The 16,193-nt window shown below is 40.0% G+C and overlaps 1 protein-coding gene across 1 annotated transcript in view; it reads right to left on the bottom strand.

Annotated features, from left to right (window-relative positions):
* The window catches only part of LOC150085964 (uncharacterized), a 169,500-nt gene extending 153,533 nt beyond the window's left edge, over positions 1–15,967 (bottom strand). Inside the window, exon 1 of the mRNA XM_090374307.1 lies at positions 15,886–15,967. The gene's annotated coding sequence lies outside the window, so the exon portion shown is untranslated. The remainder of the gene's footprint in view (positions 1–15,885) is intronic.
* Between the last annotated feature and the right edge of the window lie 226 nt (positions 15,968–16,193).

Genomic DNA, 16,193 nt, shown 5'->3' with positions numbered 1-16,193 from the left:
AATAATTTGGGCATCTGAGATGAGCAGTAGTTGAATCAACCGATAACTGAGATTCTGTCAGAAAAAGTACATGGGGTTTGGCAGACTGCAAGTGGAAATGGACATCGTTGAGATTAGAATTGAGACCACGTATATTTGTGAAATGAATTAGGAAATCCTTGGGAGGTTTAGATCTTTTCGCAGATAAGCTTGTTCTATTAGTTTGGCAATTCATGGTGTATTCAATAGTAAGAAAAAGTCGGTGGGACATGCTGTATGAAGTAATGAAATTTTTGGATATGGCGTACATGTGGTAAGAATATACCCAGATCCTTGACATAACGTGGCCTCGACAATGCTCCCCGCATACACACTACTCGGACTCCCTCCAGTCACTATCTGGCAGAGTAGAGGTAGCAAGATTATACACTAGCTGATCCGGAAGCCTCCTAGAGAGTTACCAATAGGTTCGGTCCGGTGTACTAACTAGCGGCCGGCCTGCGAAAACCGTTTTAGAGCTGTACCCTCTAAATGTAAGGAATATTGGATCTCGCCACGACGTTCATCATAACCTCAAAAGTCATCAATCATACTGCATGATGGAAGAGATAGGGAAGGGTTGACCGGAACTTAGCTCTAGAGACTAAACATGGGTTCCACCAGTTCAAGCCTCCAATAAGCAAAGTGGTGGTATTTCACCGGTTGATGAGAGTCATCTACCACCTAGTACTGCCTGGTAACATAGAGGGGCGGCATTCCTCCATGTCGTGTGGGCGCCACACCTCGACCCCTGCTTACGTTGGTTCACACCTGGGTGGTCACCTACCATGTGCTTATGCATGGAGGTTATACCCAGGATTACTAACAGTCCCACCATCGTGAAGGTGCAAGCAGAGGATTTGGCTGTCAGAGACCGTCCGGACTTCGCCGAAATTGGGTCCACTTGACTTGAGTGTCACCCGAATATCAGTTCCATCAGCGTTTTAGACTCCCAGGTAGCAAGTGAGGCCTGACGTAGCCCAGTGGTCAGGAGCGACAGTGCATAGCACGCGTTCCTTGAGTGGACCGGGGTTCAAGCCCGTGACTACTAAATGCGATAAATATTTGTATTGACGATTTATTGTAAACTCTACTGACTTGGTTGTCGTGCCGGAGTATAAACAGAAAATTTATTTATTTATTTATTTATTTAAGTACAGCTTGTCTGGCATATCTGAGAGAATGTCTGTGACAACCTCAAGGACCAAATATCCTTGTTATTTGATTATAAATTGTTTCAGGTGAGATCCAGCAAATTACTGAAACATTCTTCGTCATGCCTCGACGGTATAAAAATCACCCAAAATTCTTCTGCGTGCGTGTACGCGGCTCTTTTCTAATTAAACCATAACGGCGTACAATCACTAGATATTTGTAAATTTACCAAAATTAGGCATGGTCACCACATCATATTGTCTCACTTGTTCGAATGGATCACGTGACGGTCTGAACAAAAGGAAAAGTTGATGCTACTTGCCATGCCTATGATATAGAGGGAGCCAAAAGAGCACGATTGTAATTGGCTCTTTTGTAATATGAATGTACCTGGATTCAACGATGAGACATCGGTCCACAGCATGGAACAGATTTGTTAGAAGAAGAAATGGGATGTGATCGCCGGATATCGGAAAACTTCAGCCGGTTCTGAGTACACCCCCACGAAGAGACATCGCAGCCACATCTGTTAACCCAAGAGGAATTGAATGACTTCATTAAATATCTAACCCTCTCCAAATATGAAGCCGAATTTCTAGTCTTGAGATTAAGAAGAAACATTTGGTTAAGAAGTACGTCCTACGTCCAAGTGTCTCCCTATAGAAAAGAAATCAAATTTTGGCGACATTCTTTTCATTAAACCGTTTGCTCTGCGACTGTCAATGAATTTTTCATGGAATTGTCACACGTTCACAATACATCTGAAAGGATCCCCTTCGCGCATTCCTCACAGCGAAGTTTGAAAGCTGCTCCTGCATAACGGTAAATTACGGCCAACCATCCCCCATTGCCCACTCTTCATGTAAAGGAGACATTCTGTAGCATTAAGATACTACTCGAAGCAATTCAGTATGTAGCACACATTAGTGCAATACCTGCGGTGACCGCAAAGTCTTTGGTATATCAATGGGTCGTAAGAGGGTTCACAAAATATTGTTTTCCCTGTGTATGGGACAAGCGTTCTGTTATTGACCATTACATCAGACGTGACTGGTCTCTAAGATGAACCAGGAATGAGTTGTGTGCAGCATGCTCCATTAGTGGGTGTAGTGAAGATTTTCTTTATACCTCTCTACATTAAACTGGTCCAGTGAATAGTTTTGTGCAAGAGATGATTAAGATGGGTTCGAGAGAATTTCATTACTACTGTGGGATATTTTCAAAGGTTAGTGCTGTGGAAATCTTTGTGGGGTCTCAAATCGGAGAGCTTCTGCAGGATGAAAACTCTGAAAAATGTCTCAATCTATTAGAAATAAAAGCATGCCAGGCCTTCAAATGGCTTTCTGGAAACTTTTTGAGTAACCGTAGGTCTCGGCATACAAAGGTGGAGTCTAAAACCTGCCCGATGAATATAAAGAAATGGCATGCCACTGAAAATTAATTTCTTGCATTGCTTTTTCGGAAACTTCAGCAGGTAGAGTGACGATTAGGGAGAACGATTCCATCAAAACATTAAGAGTTAATGTTTTGATGGAATCAAAACATTAACTCTTAATGTTTACCAACAAGTATACCAACAAGAATGTATGTTGGCAGACTACTACTGGATATTGTTGGGTTTCAGCCACATTAGCAACTCAGGTCACATTGCGACTTACATAATGCTTTTAAATCGTGCGTGTTCTGTGGTCTGTTTGCTGAACGAAGAACTCGAATTTTCGGGAGAAAAAACCATACTGCACTCGCCTGAGACCGACTAACTCGGCCACTTTGTGAAAAAGTGGCTGAGTTAGTCGGTCAAAAATTTCTCGCGTCATTATTGGGATTTGAACTAAGGTCTTTTCCATCCGGTGTGCGAGGACGGTGATTATACCAACTATGCTACATACGAGGGCGCCGGGTGTTGTACCGCAACATTCCGTACAAAGTATACCAAAGGAAATCATCCGCACAACGTTTTTAAATTGTTGATATATTTTGTTTTTTACAATAATTACTATATTATTTTAACTATGTATATAAAATTTATAGGATTTAAACTGTAAAAGTGGTAATAATGTAATTGTAACCGGGCGCCGTGTTTTGTAACGAAATCGTCTTAACTTGTACTGATATTATCAGCAGTCGTCTTAACTTGTACTGATATTATCAGCAGTCATATTACGAAAACTAAACGTGCTAGGTAAAAACAGAACATATTTGGAATCGGTGCGGAAAAACTAGTTTAGAAAAGTGGTTTACATCTCTGATGCTAAAAAAAAAAAAAAAAAAAAAAAGTTTCATTTTGTTGAGAAATTCTTGTTATCAGCGACTCACACCATATTGTGGCGTGAGTCGCGGGACGAAAAACCTGTTTTCGGTAGAAAAACCCATGCCCCTCAGTTAACCACGCCAACCTAGGTTAGCGTGGTTAACTGAGGTTTTTCATCCCGCAAACAGAAAATCGACCACATAACACACCCAATTTACAGACGTACGGAGCAATATAGCCTTAATCGTTGATTCTCCTAAAACCTTACTACTACTGCAATTGCCGAATTTAAAATATTACAGTCCCATTGTAAACTGATAGTCATGCATAGTTTTGGATCGTGGATATGTCAACAGATTAACGTTACTATTGCGCAAACAAGAGGACAGATCAACAGAGAAAATAAAAACAAATGTGGCCCCAAAGATGAGCCTTGAGGAACATCACAGGCGGAACAAAAGGATACTAATACAAAGATAAAGGGTCGTAAAAAGAAATTGCACAAAAGGCATAATAAATAAAATGTATAGAGATATAATAAGACTTGTCACAGAACCGAGGATGCTGGGAAAAAACTGCCAACACTTTCGAAATCAGCTTTAAAATCTACAAAGTCTGCTATATTTCTATTGAAAAATATTTGGTTGTTGTTCAGTGTACTCGGAGCGAGGTTGCTTATAAACACCTGTAAATTTTCACCTTGAGTAGAGAGAGAAAATTGAATTGGCAAGAGGATCTCTTAAATATATTGAAACTCGAGCCGTCACATTGATATTGGCATCCAATATTCGTAATTTACATCTTTTAAGAAAATGTTACCTGTGGTTGTGAAATCGGAGCTCTCGTGTGAAGAGAAATTTAAATTTTTATTTGAAAAATGTGAAGCGCCTAACTCGGTTAAAGTGATGGAATCTGTCGAGTGTATCCCTGTGAGTTGCAGCAGCTTTGCGGACTGTTTTCTATAGTGGGATTGGCTGCAACCAGGAACGAAATCGCCCGAAGTAGACGCTTGGAAATTAAATTTCGAGTGATCTACGCAGATTTGTAGCTGTGCCTTCTGATAAATACATCTACTGACTTCGGGAAAAATTGATAAAAATGCAGAATTAAAAGTTGAAATTTATTTTCTTTCATTTTTAAGTAGAAAAGTTAATTGCACCATAATTGATTTTAAATCTTATACTATCACTAATTATGATGCTTTGTCATGTGATAATCAGTCGAACTTGTGTTGCATTTTATTGTACTTGTGCTATGATAACTTTTCTTAAAGTAAATGAAATGATATTTAGAAATTCACATTTATACGGTATATTGCCAAAAGTATTCGGACACCTGTGGGATTTGAGAAAAATGATCCATCCACGTGTTAGAAACTGCGTTCATGCAGGAAGTAAGCGAATCTTTGAACTTCCAACGGAGGAGTCATCACAGAATGCCATATTATCAGTCTATTCGTGCCGTTGCGTCCTCCATGGCAACTAGTGGTTTCGCCACTTTTCGCTCGTTTGGAGAGTTTTGGTTTCAAGTTTTGTCTTAAACTGTACGAATTCCTGAAAGCTTCTTTGATCGGGACTGTAGTTAGCTGATCTCATGCGGAAGGAGGAAGGTTTTTCAGCCCGCACAATATGCAGATCGGCCAGTGAATACACACTTCTACAGACATAAGGATATAAGTTACTTGGGAGCCGTTAAAAACATGATAGTGTGTATTGTGTGCAATTCCACTCTTCCTACGCTGTTTCCGCAGTATGAGAAGGACTCCTTTTCTGCTTCAGCAAAACACCATACTGCACAGCCTGTAGTGACTTAGTTGAAAGACGTATGACGCAAAAGCTTCTTTGGGCTGTCCTCAGTCCGACCTTAACCTCTTTGAGGTGAACTGGAACGTCGACCGGGTCTCGTCAATACGCCCGCAGTCGATAAACTAAATTGACTGCTGTCCTGAAGGAGAGTGGACCAAAATACCGCCTTCCTCTTATCAAAAATTGGATCCAAGGCTACCGACGAAGATGCTTCGCAATTAAGGTCAATAGTGGGTCGACACGTATTGTACCAATAAAATCTTCGTTGAAACATGCAGGTACCAAGTTACTTTTGGCAGCATAATGTGTATTAATTATGTTTGTTGAGTATCTACCGAAATTTTATTGATTAACCTGGGAGACGGATCTCCTAAATTCCCCGCGTGTGCCACGTTTAAGAACCTTTCTTTATTTCTTTCAGATAAAGCGCCACCTGTTGGAAATAACCAAAAAAACTTGGCGGTGTTTTGTTGGCATGGAATAATATGAGCAGCATTCTCCACTGAATTTCTCTAGGTAGGATTTTATTATTTACTTTATTTTAGTGGAGATATTTTTAAATCTGTGGATGATCATTGTTCTTTTATTCGATTACATATTTGGGGTCTGGACTTGTGATAGTTTTTGTTGGATTTCTGTGTAAGTAAAACGTGGTGACTCGTTTTGTTTACTGCATCCTCTTCATATTGGATTTAATATCTTTTACTAAACTAGAAGATATTAAGACAGATTTCTTATGTGAGAATCAACGGGGAGAAACAGTGTCAGCACAGATGTTGTTTGTCCGCTTATGGGCTGCTTTATAAAGCAGAAATGCGATGTCTGGATTCGAGATATTTGTTTGTTATTCTAACACATCAACGGGAGAAATATGGCAGCGATAAGTTTCTGAGAAAAGGCTCGAGATTCTGGTATCCTTCGGAAGGTCGTTTATTTCCTAAATTCCGTTATAGTTTTCGTTGAAATTTATATTTTCTAGGAACAGTTTTGGAAATTTCTTCTTTAAAACTGACATTTATTATCTTTTCGATCGCCATACGTTTTCCTTGTTGTTGCGTTCATCCGGTTAGTGTAGTTCTACGTAACAAATGCTTACTATCAAAACTATCTTAAATTATTGATACGCGATAGTGGCATTTCTGTGTAGTTTTGTCTAAAGTTCGCAGCTAACTTTTTTTTTTTTTTTTGAAAAACATCAATTTTTCAACGCTAAATATGTTTATAGGCATATGGGACAACTACACTACTCAAAAAAAGTTAGGCGGTATCTCGTGATTGAACGTGCTAATTTTCCGTAGGAAAACTAGCCCCTAAAGAAGTTTTGCACCACTCTGACAGTACCCTAACTGTAGTTTACTAAATTTAAGGTGCGATTTTTCAAAAAATCTTCACGTGCGAATTGCAGATTTTAAAGTCTTTTTGCTTCTTCTGTTTATCAATTGCTTATTACGCAACTGCACCGAATCGAAGATAGCCCTCTACCTTCGAATATTTCTCCCTGGGTAAGGACTAAGTCCGTTTTTCGGAACCGGTAAAACAATAATTGAAACGGGGTTCTCGCACAGCCTTCCAAACGAGAGGAAAAGTTGTGACAGAATTGGAACTTACGTCTGGCAAGCCGAAATAACGGAAATGGACGAAGTTAAGAAAACAACAGACGTAGGACGGGGTAAGTTTACATTCATGCTCGCACGTGAGGTGATTGTAGCGAAGCAATGGACCCAGACAGAAACACGTACGTGCAGCAATGGCCACTTGGACATCGAGTGCCTTGTAAAGAGGAGAGGGAGACCGAATGATGCTATCATACCTCCATTAGCACAGTAAGAAGTCCCCAAAACAAATCCAGTTATTATTTATTTATACAAACCTGGTGGGCGTATTATTTTTGTCTCCTACCAGAAGAATTACACAAATCTCTTATTTAAATTGCGATTAATTTATCTGAGCGCGTGAATTCTGTTTTCGTTCTTATGGCCTAATTATTTTTTAATTTTTTTTTCTTTATTTTAGCTTTAGTGAGGAGACAGCTCGCGACCCCTGACGTCATTTTTTGGAAATTGTGTCCAAATCAGAACTAATACAGCGCCGAATAATCCTTATTAAATTCAAATTAATACCAGGCCTGTATAATACGTTAAAATGACTCGTATATTGCGAGTGTTCAAAGAACAGCCGGATGTGGATAGTTATGCTAACCTCGTGATTATAAGCACGGTATAAAATGCTAAAATATACAAGGGACTCTACTTCGTGAGCCTCTGTTGGGTTTAATTTACGCGAAGCATACTTCATGCCAGTGACTACTAAAAACGCAAAACTAAGAAATATATTGCGAATAAATCAAAACATGACAGATGCGAAAAATATACAGTACAGTATATTGTAGCTAAAAAGCGATTTCTACATGGAGAAAATAGAAATTTTTTTCATTACAAAATCACTTATTTCGGAACAGACTTCAGCTCAAGCAATACATTTACGCATTTCCCTATTAGCTTGGGTTTTTAAGCTTATTTTTTATTTTTAAATCTTCCCTATTTGCTTCATATTACATATAGTTCATTAGCAAATACTGACGAACCTAAGATAGCAACAGCACTGCTTGAGGACTTGGCGCATTACAGCGTGAGCTGCTCATGCGCTATAAAAAATCAAAACCAAACTTTATAAGTGCTGTCTTAGATGAAAAAATAAATACAGGAAGACGTCTGGATAAATCTGATTTTAATAATCATTAAAATTAAGAAAATAAACTTGCATTTTTCTTAAAGAATTTCAGTCTGCGATTTTAAAGTTGTCACATGACAAAGTAGCAGGGATGCCTATTATGCTAACTTTACGCAGTATATAACATGACGTCTATATGAAAAAGAGATGGTGGGCATACACTACCCTACCAAAAGTATTTGGATACCACGTTTGATAAAACATGGTATCCGAATTTTAATAGGCCTCCGATCCTAGGGACAAAATCGATCGAAGAATCAAGCAGGTCCATGTAGCAAGCAGCAGGAATTTAGGGTCCATTTCTCCTTCAGTGCGGTCTCCAGTTTAGCTGAAGGGTGAACTGTGAGAGTATTGAGATACTCCCGGTTTACACCGTTCACTACCTTTCGCAGAGTATCCAATACTTTGAGAGGTGGTGTACGTTGTTGATTAGGGCTACGAATAGTCTTGTGATCACTTAATATTATTTCTTCGAGTCCAACTGAGACTCAGTCTTCGCATAAAGATTAGCCCCTGCTTCCACATGAAAATTTATTCTTCTTTATGACCCCTGCGCGTGCTGGTGTTGTTCATTTCCGCTTATGACAAAATATTTCCGATATAATCATAGTGAACTCAATTGAAGGGTCAGTGTGGGAAAATCACGATGTCATCGGAACATATTTTTGCCCCTTTATGACACAGGGGAGGTTTAATTTGCTGTATGTTATTACCCGCTTGTACAATAATTCACATTTTAATTAGATTTTCGCGTAGTAACGCGCCACTTGCAAAGGACCTCTAATAAGATATTAATGAAACCAGGTTAGCAAAGGACACAATTCATTTCTAACAAGGCAGCATCGGTATACTGTGGCGCTCTCCTTCACGCTGACAACCCACTTCTTTTATCTTATCAATATTTATTCCCCAGCCATCATTAGCATCATTATAGACTTTAATTATAGACTGTGCATCATTTAGTTTTTGGACATTAATTAACTCGGTTGTTTATAGAGCGAGTTGCGGAGGTCAGCTGCGATAACTAATCACCGGCCGAGATAACGGAGTTGGTTCGTTTTGCCCCCGAAAGTGAGAGGGGCGTTCATCTTCCAACAGTTTAGTTCGAAGAATAGAGTTGTTTTCTTGCAAACATCTATAGGTTCCTTAGTGATCAGTTTTTATTGCTTCTATAGGCTTACAGAAAACAAAACCCAATCCGGTATACCCTTCCCGTTGCCAGAAAGAGGCTATCCAATTCTTTGAACTTTACCAAGCTCTCCGCCTTGGTTACGTGAAAAAATAAACTCCATAATGCTGAGTACATTACACAATGGACTCCGATGAAGACTGACTATTGTCTCGACCCATTCTCGCACGTGACTGTGAATTGTACTTCAGTTCACGCATTGGTTTGGAAATATAATTCCCTCAGACAATTATTACTCTTCGAACAAAGGTTTTGTGGCTGTACGCTTTTCAATCGAGGGGATTACGGAGACTGGCATTTCGTATTTTGCAAGGTTCGCGCAGTTCAACGTAAACCAAACATCTGGTGTGTGCACACAATGTGTGGGTTTGTTTACAATTCCCTTTGAGCGGCGGATTAGTAATGAGAATTGGGAATATGAAGTAACTGCCGATGCTTACGAGAATCGTGGCACGTGAGTTGTTGATTCAGAGGGGGAAGGGACGCAATAGCTGTTTTCAATAATAATCTTCCATTGCCCACTTTGCCGGAAGCGCTATTGATATAAATAAATATAATGCGCGTTGTTTATCCTGGCAAACATTGAAAGTACAGATTAGCGGTTTTATCTGGAAAACTCCAGAGAAAACGTGGGGGGGGGGGGAGCTCACCAAACAGTTAACTTATACTCGAGCATAATTCAAGGGTAGACGTGTAATCTCATCATACGAATAAAATTAAATTTTAATTATACACTAATTAAACTTTAATTAAGAACAAAATTTTAACGGCAGCAATTATTATTTTTTGAGTAGTTGTTAGTAAACTTTTATATTCCCTGCCCACCTACGAAAAGTATTCACACACATCCAGGGGTCAGCACAAAATGATTTAAAATTGCGAATAAAAATAAGCTTGTGTGCGTTTTCAAGTGGAAATATGCTCGGAGTAATTCTAAAAGCAATTAATGTCCCCTTTTACAATTCCGTTAAATTTTACAGAAAAGCAAATGGAATTAGCGGAGTTAATTACCGCTTGAACGTTACGTTATTATTAAGGACCCGCTTATTCTTACCTACCAAGGACATTTGCTTATGTAAAAGGTACCAGCAGTGCTTGTTTCTGAGGCGTCTTTTTAATGGGGAAGATTACGAATTGCTTCACTCAGAAGACAGGAGATGCTAGTTAAACTGAAATGATGGATTTCCAACTAACTCCTGAGACTATCGGTAGGGCCATCGTAACTGATTGGCCCTGCATTCGGTTGGAAAAGACCTGGATTCGAATCGTTTCAAAGGTGGGAGGAATTTATCGATGTACGAGGGGTGATCGTTTAATTCACTGACTGGTGCAATGTTTTATGTTTACCGCTCGAACTTTCCATAACTGCCACTGGAGGCGCTCTCCCTCATCGTTACTGAGCAGACTCTGTGCGCATGCCAGTATTTGTCGAGCCAGTGTTGCGTGCAGAGTTTTTTTTTTTTTAACCGCGTGTCACTGACGAACGTTTTGAAGCAAGTATCATGTCGGACATACAGACTGAACAGAAATATGTGTTTCGTTATTGCGTCAGACGAGGTTTAAATACATCGGAAGCAGTTAAAGAGATGAAGGAAGCGTATGGTAATGAGTGTCGTGGTAAGACGGCCATATTCTGGTGTGAAGTGGTTTTTCCATCAAGACAGGCCCCATATGGCTAATATTGTACAGGCAGTGATCACTGTCATAGGTGTCTAGGTTCTGCCACATTCCCCTTATTTACCGGACTTAGATCCGTGTGATTTCTTCCTGTTTCAACCTCTGAAGAAAGCTCTGAAAGGCAAGCGTTTCGCGTCCGACACAACGATGCTCGCAGAGCCACAACGGAGGCACTTCGCGCAGTCTTTCGAAAAATGGCTTGCAACGACAGTGGCGAAAGTGTGTAAAGTTCAAGGGGGAGTGTTTCGAGAAGGGGAAATCCACAGAAGATTCAGATGATGACAATTAAGATAAGATCTTTCACCAGTCCGCGAATTAAATGATCACTTCTAGTATTTTCATCGACAGTAGTCTGACATAGGTGAAGGAGGGCTTTCCTGTTTTATTTTTTCCACCTAACAAACGCAGTTACCATAAAATGTGTCACAATTTCTAGCAGAGTGTGTTTCGAGTGGCCCTTCGGCAACACCTACAACAGTACTTAAGTTGATAAGCATTAATAATCCACGAACACCGAACCCACGTCCCACTATTATAACTGCTCTGTTTTCAGTCATCTACTGGCTGAGAGTGTGGGCCGTGAATCTTGTGGCTGGAAGTAGCCACTTCCCCAACTGAGATATCACACAGGAAGCAGTGGCCTCGTATTTAGGAGGAGCCCCAGAGTATGGTTGCTGTATATCATATTTTCAATGGTTATAATGCGAGGCGGGTCAGATTCCAGTGGGTAAAGAGGAAATATAAGCAACTGGCACTTCCCTTGATGAGACCCGGTCCCTTTGCACATCTCAGCGCCCCCAAAGTAATTCCTTTAAATCCGTTTTATTATCTCCCGTAAGGTATTTTTGGACCGACCAACTTAGTGGAAAGTAAAAAGGCAGTCGAACTATATTTTAGGTGAGTGCAGCAGTAGCACGCGCACGCTCTCCGTTGCTCGCTCTAGCATACAAAATACGTCATCGTTACAGCTTCCCGAATGGCTGGGAAAATGCGAGTTTACCTTCCCAAACAGAGCAGACAGGGTTGTTCACTTAGTGCCGTTGTGTCAGAAGAAGTAGACAGAAACCTTTACTTACTGCGCGTGCATGTGGCTATTATTTCACTGTTAGCTTTTCTGCTCGGCCCTCCGTCATCAGAAAATGAAATGAGAATTTTTTTTTTTCTCTTCTTACAACAAAACAGGGGATTTTTCTTCTCCCGGTGATAGCTTTTTGCCATCACTGACATTGGAATGGAAAAACGTGAGCTGCGTGCTGTTTGAGCGCGTGCTTTACACACATACGCAAAAACGATCGACATCTTCGAACAGCAAACACACACCCGGATTCATAAGTGTGTGTGGAAGCGGAAAGAGTGAAACGGAATAGTTCCCTAAATAAAACTGTTTGTGTTTCGCGCACCTTAAAAGAATGCGAAATTTTATTTTGAAGGCGACAAGATTATTAATTACTTAAACTAACGATAATAAATTATAATTTAAGCTACTAGTTTCCTTTCATAACCCCATCAGCTTTCTAGGTTTAATACAAGTGCGTGTATTTAACTTTTTCGGGATCAACTGAGAGATTATTTTTAGAATCTTATCTTAAAATGTTTTAAAAATTCGCGTTTTTCTGAGCAATCAGTTGTATTTTTTCCCATGTAAATTATGGCCTCAATATAGACTGATACTACTTGAACTCCTCGTTGCTATATTACTGGAACTCATTTCTGTGTACGGATCAGAATGGCGGTCCAAACGATGAGCCTCGAGGGACATAAAAATTACAGAAGCTTAGGATCAAGTAAGATATTACTTTAATCAACAACAGATTTAGACTTTAGATTGCAATAAATCTTTAGCCGACTGTGTTCCAAGGCAGAATTGAACGAGAAAAATGGTTGTTCGATCAAAGGCACAGAAATTTGACTTTCTCGAGGTCTACATTCCTTAAATTTAAAAACACGTGGTTTGTTGCGTTTATATGTATCTTTTGATATATATGGATTTTTCTCGGTTATGGTTTAGCTGATGAAAATTCAGTTATCTTTCCAATATTGTAGACGGCGGATCTCTGACCAGGATAGAAATGAATCAGCTTAAATGGCTTTATATTTCTTCAGCTAATCTTTTTCCCAAGACTCCCCAAGTTGTAAAAATGCACGCGCTGTCTCGAATCTCATATGAATAGAAGCATTTCATCCCATTGATCACAGATTGAAAGAGGCTGGATTTAAAAAAACAAAAAAAAAACCTTACCTGTTTCTTTTCCTCTTTTCATCTCCGTTTGAATTATCGAACTGGCAACAGTCAGCGTTGCCGAACAATCGACATGCGCCGTGTACGGTAATAAGATTCAACAGAAATTTGAGAAACAAAATTAAGGGGGTGGAATAGAAACGAGCAGCCAGTTAAAACGATACCGGAAAAAACCAGCCAACCACAAGAATAATGGAGGTGTGGGGGGGGGGGGGGGGTCGTTAACATCTTGGATATTAGATCACGCGATAAAAAAGGCGATGATCACATATCGTGACCCGCGCGAGCATTCCCAAAATAAACTTTAATGTAGAGATCATTTTACATTGGTCCTGCTAAAGATTCCCATCTGACACTTGCCGGTTGCCGCAGCGTTTTATTATAACTTCCGGAGATGGGGTAGCGCAGACACCAACCTCGGAGTATCATGGAAGGTTATAAATCATCGATTAACCCTGAGTGGCCTGTCGAAGGCTTTGTGTCAAAAATGATAAATGATGTTTCCCTGTATCCCGTTTATTTTTTTCCTGCAGTGTGGGTTTATCTTCCGGTTTCTTTGATAAACAAACCCTTCCATCTCTCGGGCACGGCAAAGAATTTCAACGAAAGAAGTCCCCCCTTTAATTTACAGAGGGATGTGCGCGCACAGATGTATTTGTTAAAAGCAAAGTAGCTTCATCAACACCTATGACGGTCCAGTGATGGCGAATAATGCGGCAGTTGAGTCATTAAATAACGTATTTTAACTCGCATAACTCGTTCTTACAATAAAAATAATGAGGGAAAAGTGCACGCGATTACCCGGGAGGTCCTGTTCCGTAAGATTAATTGAGTACATAAATATTTGAGGCTCGGGAAACTGCGGTTGCTTCCAGGTACTGCTGACAAGAATCTCAAGATGTGCGCATGCGTAATTAGTGGATCGGAAATTAACTGAAACGTGGCGCTGTTGTTGCGTCAGGTGTTCCTCATTATTTGGCACGTTCGTTGGTGTAAAGTTGGAAACAAATCACGCGCACCTTAGTGTACACAAACTGTTATGGTTTGGCGTTGTCAGTCGGGGATTTATAATGCTAATTACCTGCGTAACAGAAAGATGCTGGCCTGACGAAGAGCAGGTGTTCGATCCATAATTAAATAACGGAAAATTCGAAATCAATGAGTTGTAAGTGCTTCTGGTACATCCTCTGTTCGGGATAGCCGCGGTATTATTTAAATTAACGTCTACCTCGCTCCAAAACACATTTCTGGTAGCCGTTCATTCCCGATGAGAATTAATTTTTTAAATAAAAGTTTTAAGCCTAAAAATGAAAGTTTAGAAATATTGAGAAGGTCAGTCTTCCCACCTGACAATTTAATTAAAACCACGGAGGTATCGATTGAACTGCCCCTGTAATTTCTTTATCCCCTTTAAAGTTTGGTTGTTTATCTTAATTAGAAATCTTAGATAACGTACGCTGCCTATTTAAGCCGGTAATTCTTATCATCGGAGGTACTGCAGTAACAATAAGCGAGTTGATAATGCTCTTTCTGTTCATTGTGACGTCAGCAGTACATTTCTGAAAGATGACGTAGCACTGGATTGTTAGAAACAGCAGACGAAGAAGGAAGAAATTGTATTTTAAGGAACTTTGCTTTTGCTAATTAAAAATGTTAGTTCGGACTGGACAGACTGTGACTGGGATTCAAATACACGCACCGCCATTAAATTTAAGAGCCCTGTCGACCTTTATCGTGTATTGCAGTGTAATTCTCCGCTTGCACTCCCGCAGCTGTAATCCTAAACCAATCTTATGCTGTTAGACTTCAGCGCGACTTTCCAGTCAGTACAAAAAGCTTTGATCTTAAGACTCGTGGACTCTATAATATTTGTTTTTTTGTCTTTAGCAATACTGTCTTAGGCAAATATCTAAGGTACTTTAATGCCACTAAGGAAAGAAGTATTAATTTCTTTTATCTCTGCCGGTTGGAAAATCTTTGGGGTGTAAATATTCCAAGAAATCGCGTACGAACAAAGGCTATGAAAAATGACACGGGAATGTTTACTTTGCCACGATATGACAGTTTGGACACCCTCTCTCGTTTTTTACTTTCTTTTAGATTGATTTTAAAAATTTACCCAAGTGCCGGGGGAACATTTAGCTCCTTACTGGATGTGAGAGGGGTGTTAACGGAACTCCTCTCGCTTGGAAAAGGAACGTAATTGACTTTGGCCGCACAGAGCATCAAATTACTCTCTCGAGTCCCCAAAACGTGCGAGATGAAAATGTAGTTCACACGCGCAAAGGAACCTCCGTTAATAAGGACATTAAGAATGTTTTTATAACTTTGCTAATGTTCGTTCATTGTGGACTGAAAATAAGTCTTTGAGTCTGCCAAACCGTCTTAACGTACCAAAACATTGATTTCGTCCATTCATCCCTAAATTAGTTCCATCTATCGATGTCTAAAGTTTTGCAATTAAAAAACTCCAGCTACAACGTGCTGATTCTCCCATGTATTGTTAACCGGTCGGTCATCAAACAATCAGTGTTACGTAACAATGCATGGAAGTCGTAGTTTTTCAAGTCATGCATTATGACGTACCAGTTACTGGTTGTTAGAAACTTGTATGGAGCGCGCGAAGTACTGGAAGTGACATTGTTTAAATCTGGCACGTTCTTTGACCACGTGAGGCAAAAATATTTTCCTTTCGATTTCGATTTTTTCCCCTTCCAAAGACAGCTTATCTTTCACTATGCAAAATGAACAGCTGGAAATTGAAAAGCAGTATGGGAAACTGGAAAGGGAATAACATTCCAGAAGAAACAAGCAGACTTACATTACTCTTCAGGCAGTAACGATCCACTGACTGAACACAAGAGGCGAAGCCACGAACAACACAGTTGTCACACATTCCTTCCCCTCATCCATACTAAACCGAAAGAGACAGGACGAAAATCAAAGACAGAAAGATGACACTCGCATCACGTCCACCAAGTCATGCGTGTATTCGATATCCACTACTTCCGGTCAGCGGCCTCCATTGCATCGCCAATTTACGCTGTAATAAACGCACGAGTTGACGGTTTGTTCCGCAGAGCTGACATCGCGAGCAGTGCCCGCCACATCCAATATGTGTTTCTAATT

The sequence above is a fragment of the Mastigoproctus giganteus genome, chromosome 5 (assembly GCF_048544385.1).
Source record: "Mastigoproctus giganteus isolate SK-2022 chromosome 5, ASM4854438v1, whole genome shotgun sequence".
Classification (NCBI taxonomy): domain Eukaryota; kingdom Metazoa; phylum Arthropoda; class Arachnida; order Uropygi; family Thelyphonidae; genus Mastigoproctus; species Mastigoproctus giganteus.
Note: the sequence above shows the minus strand (reverse complement) of the source record. Positions and strands in the feature narration are given on the sequence as shown.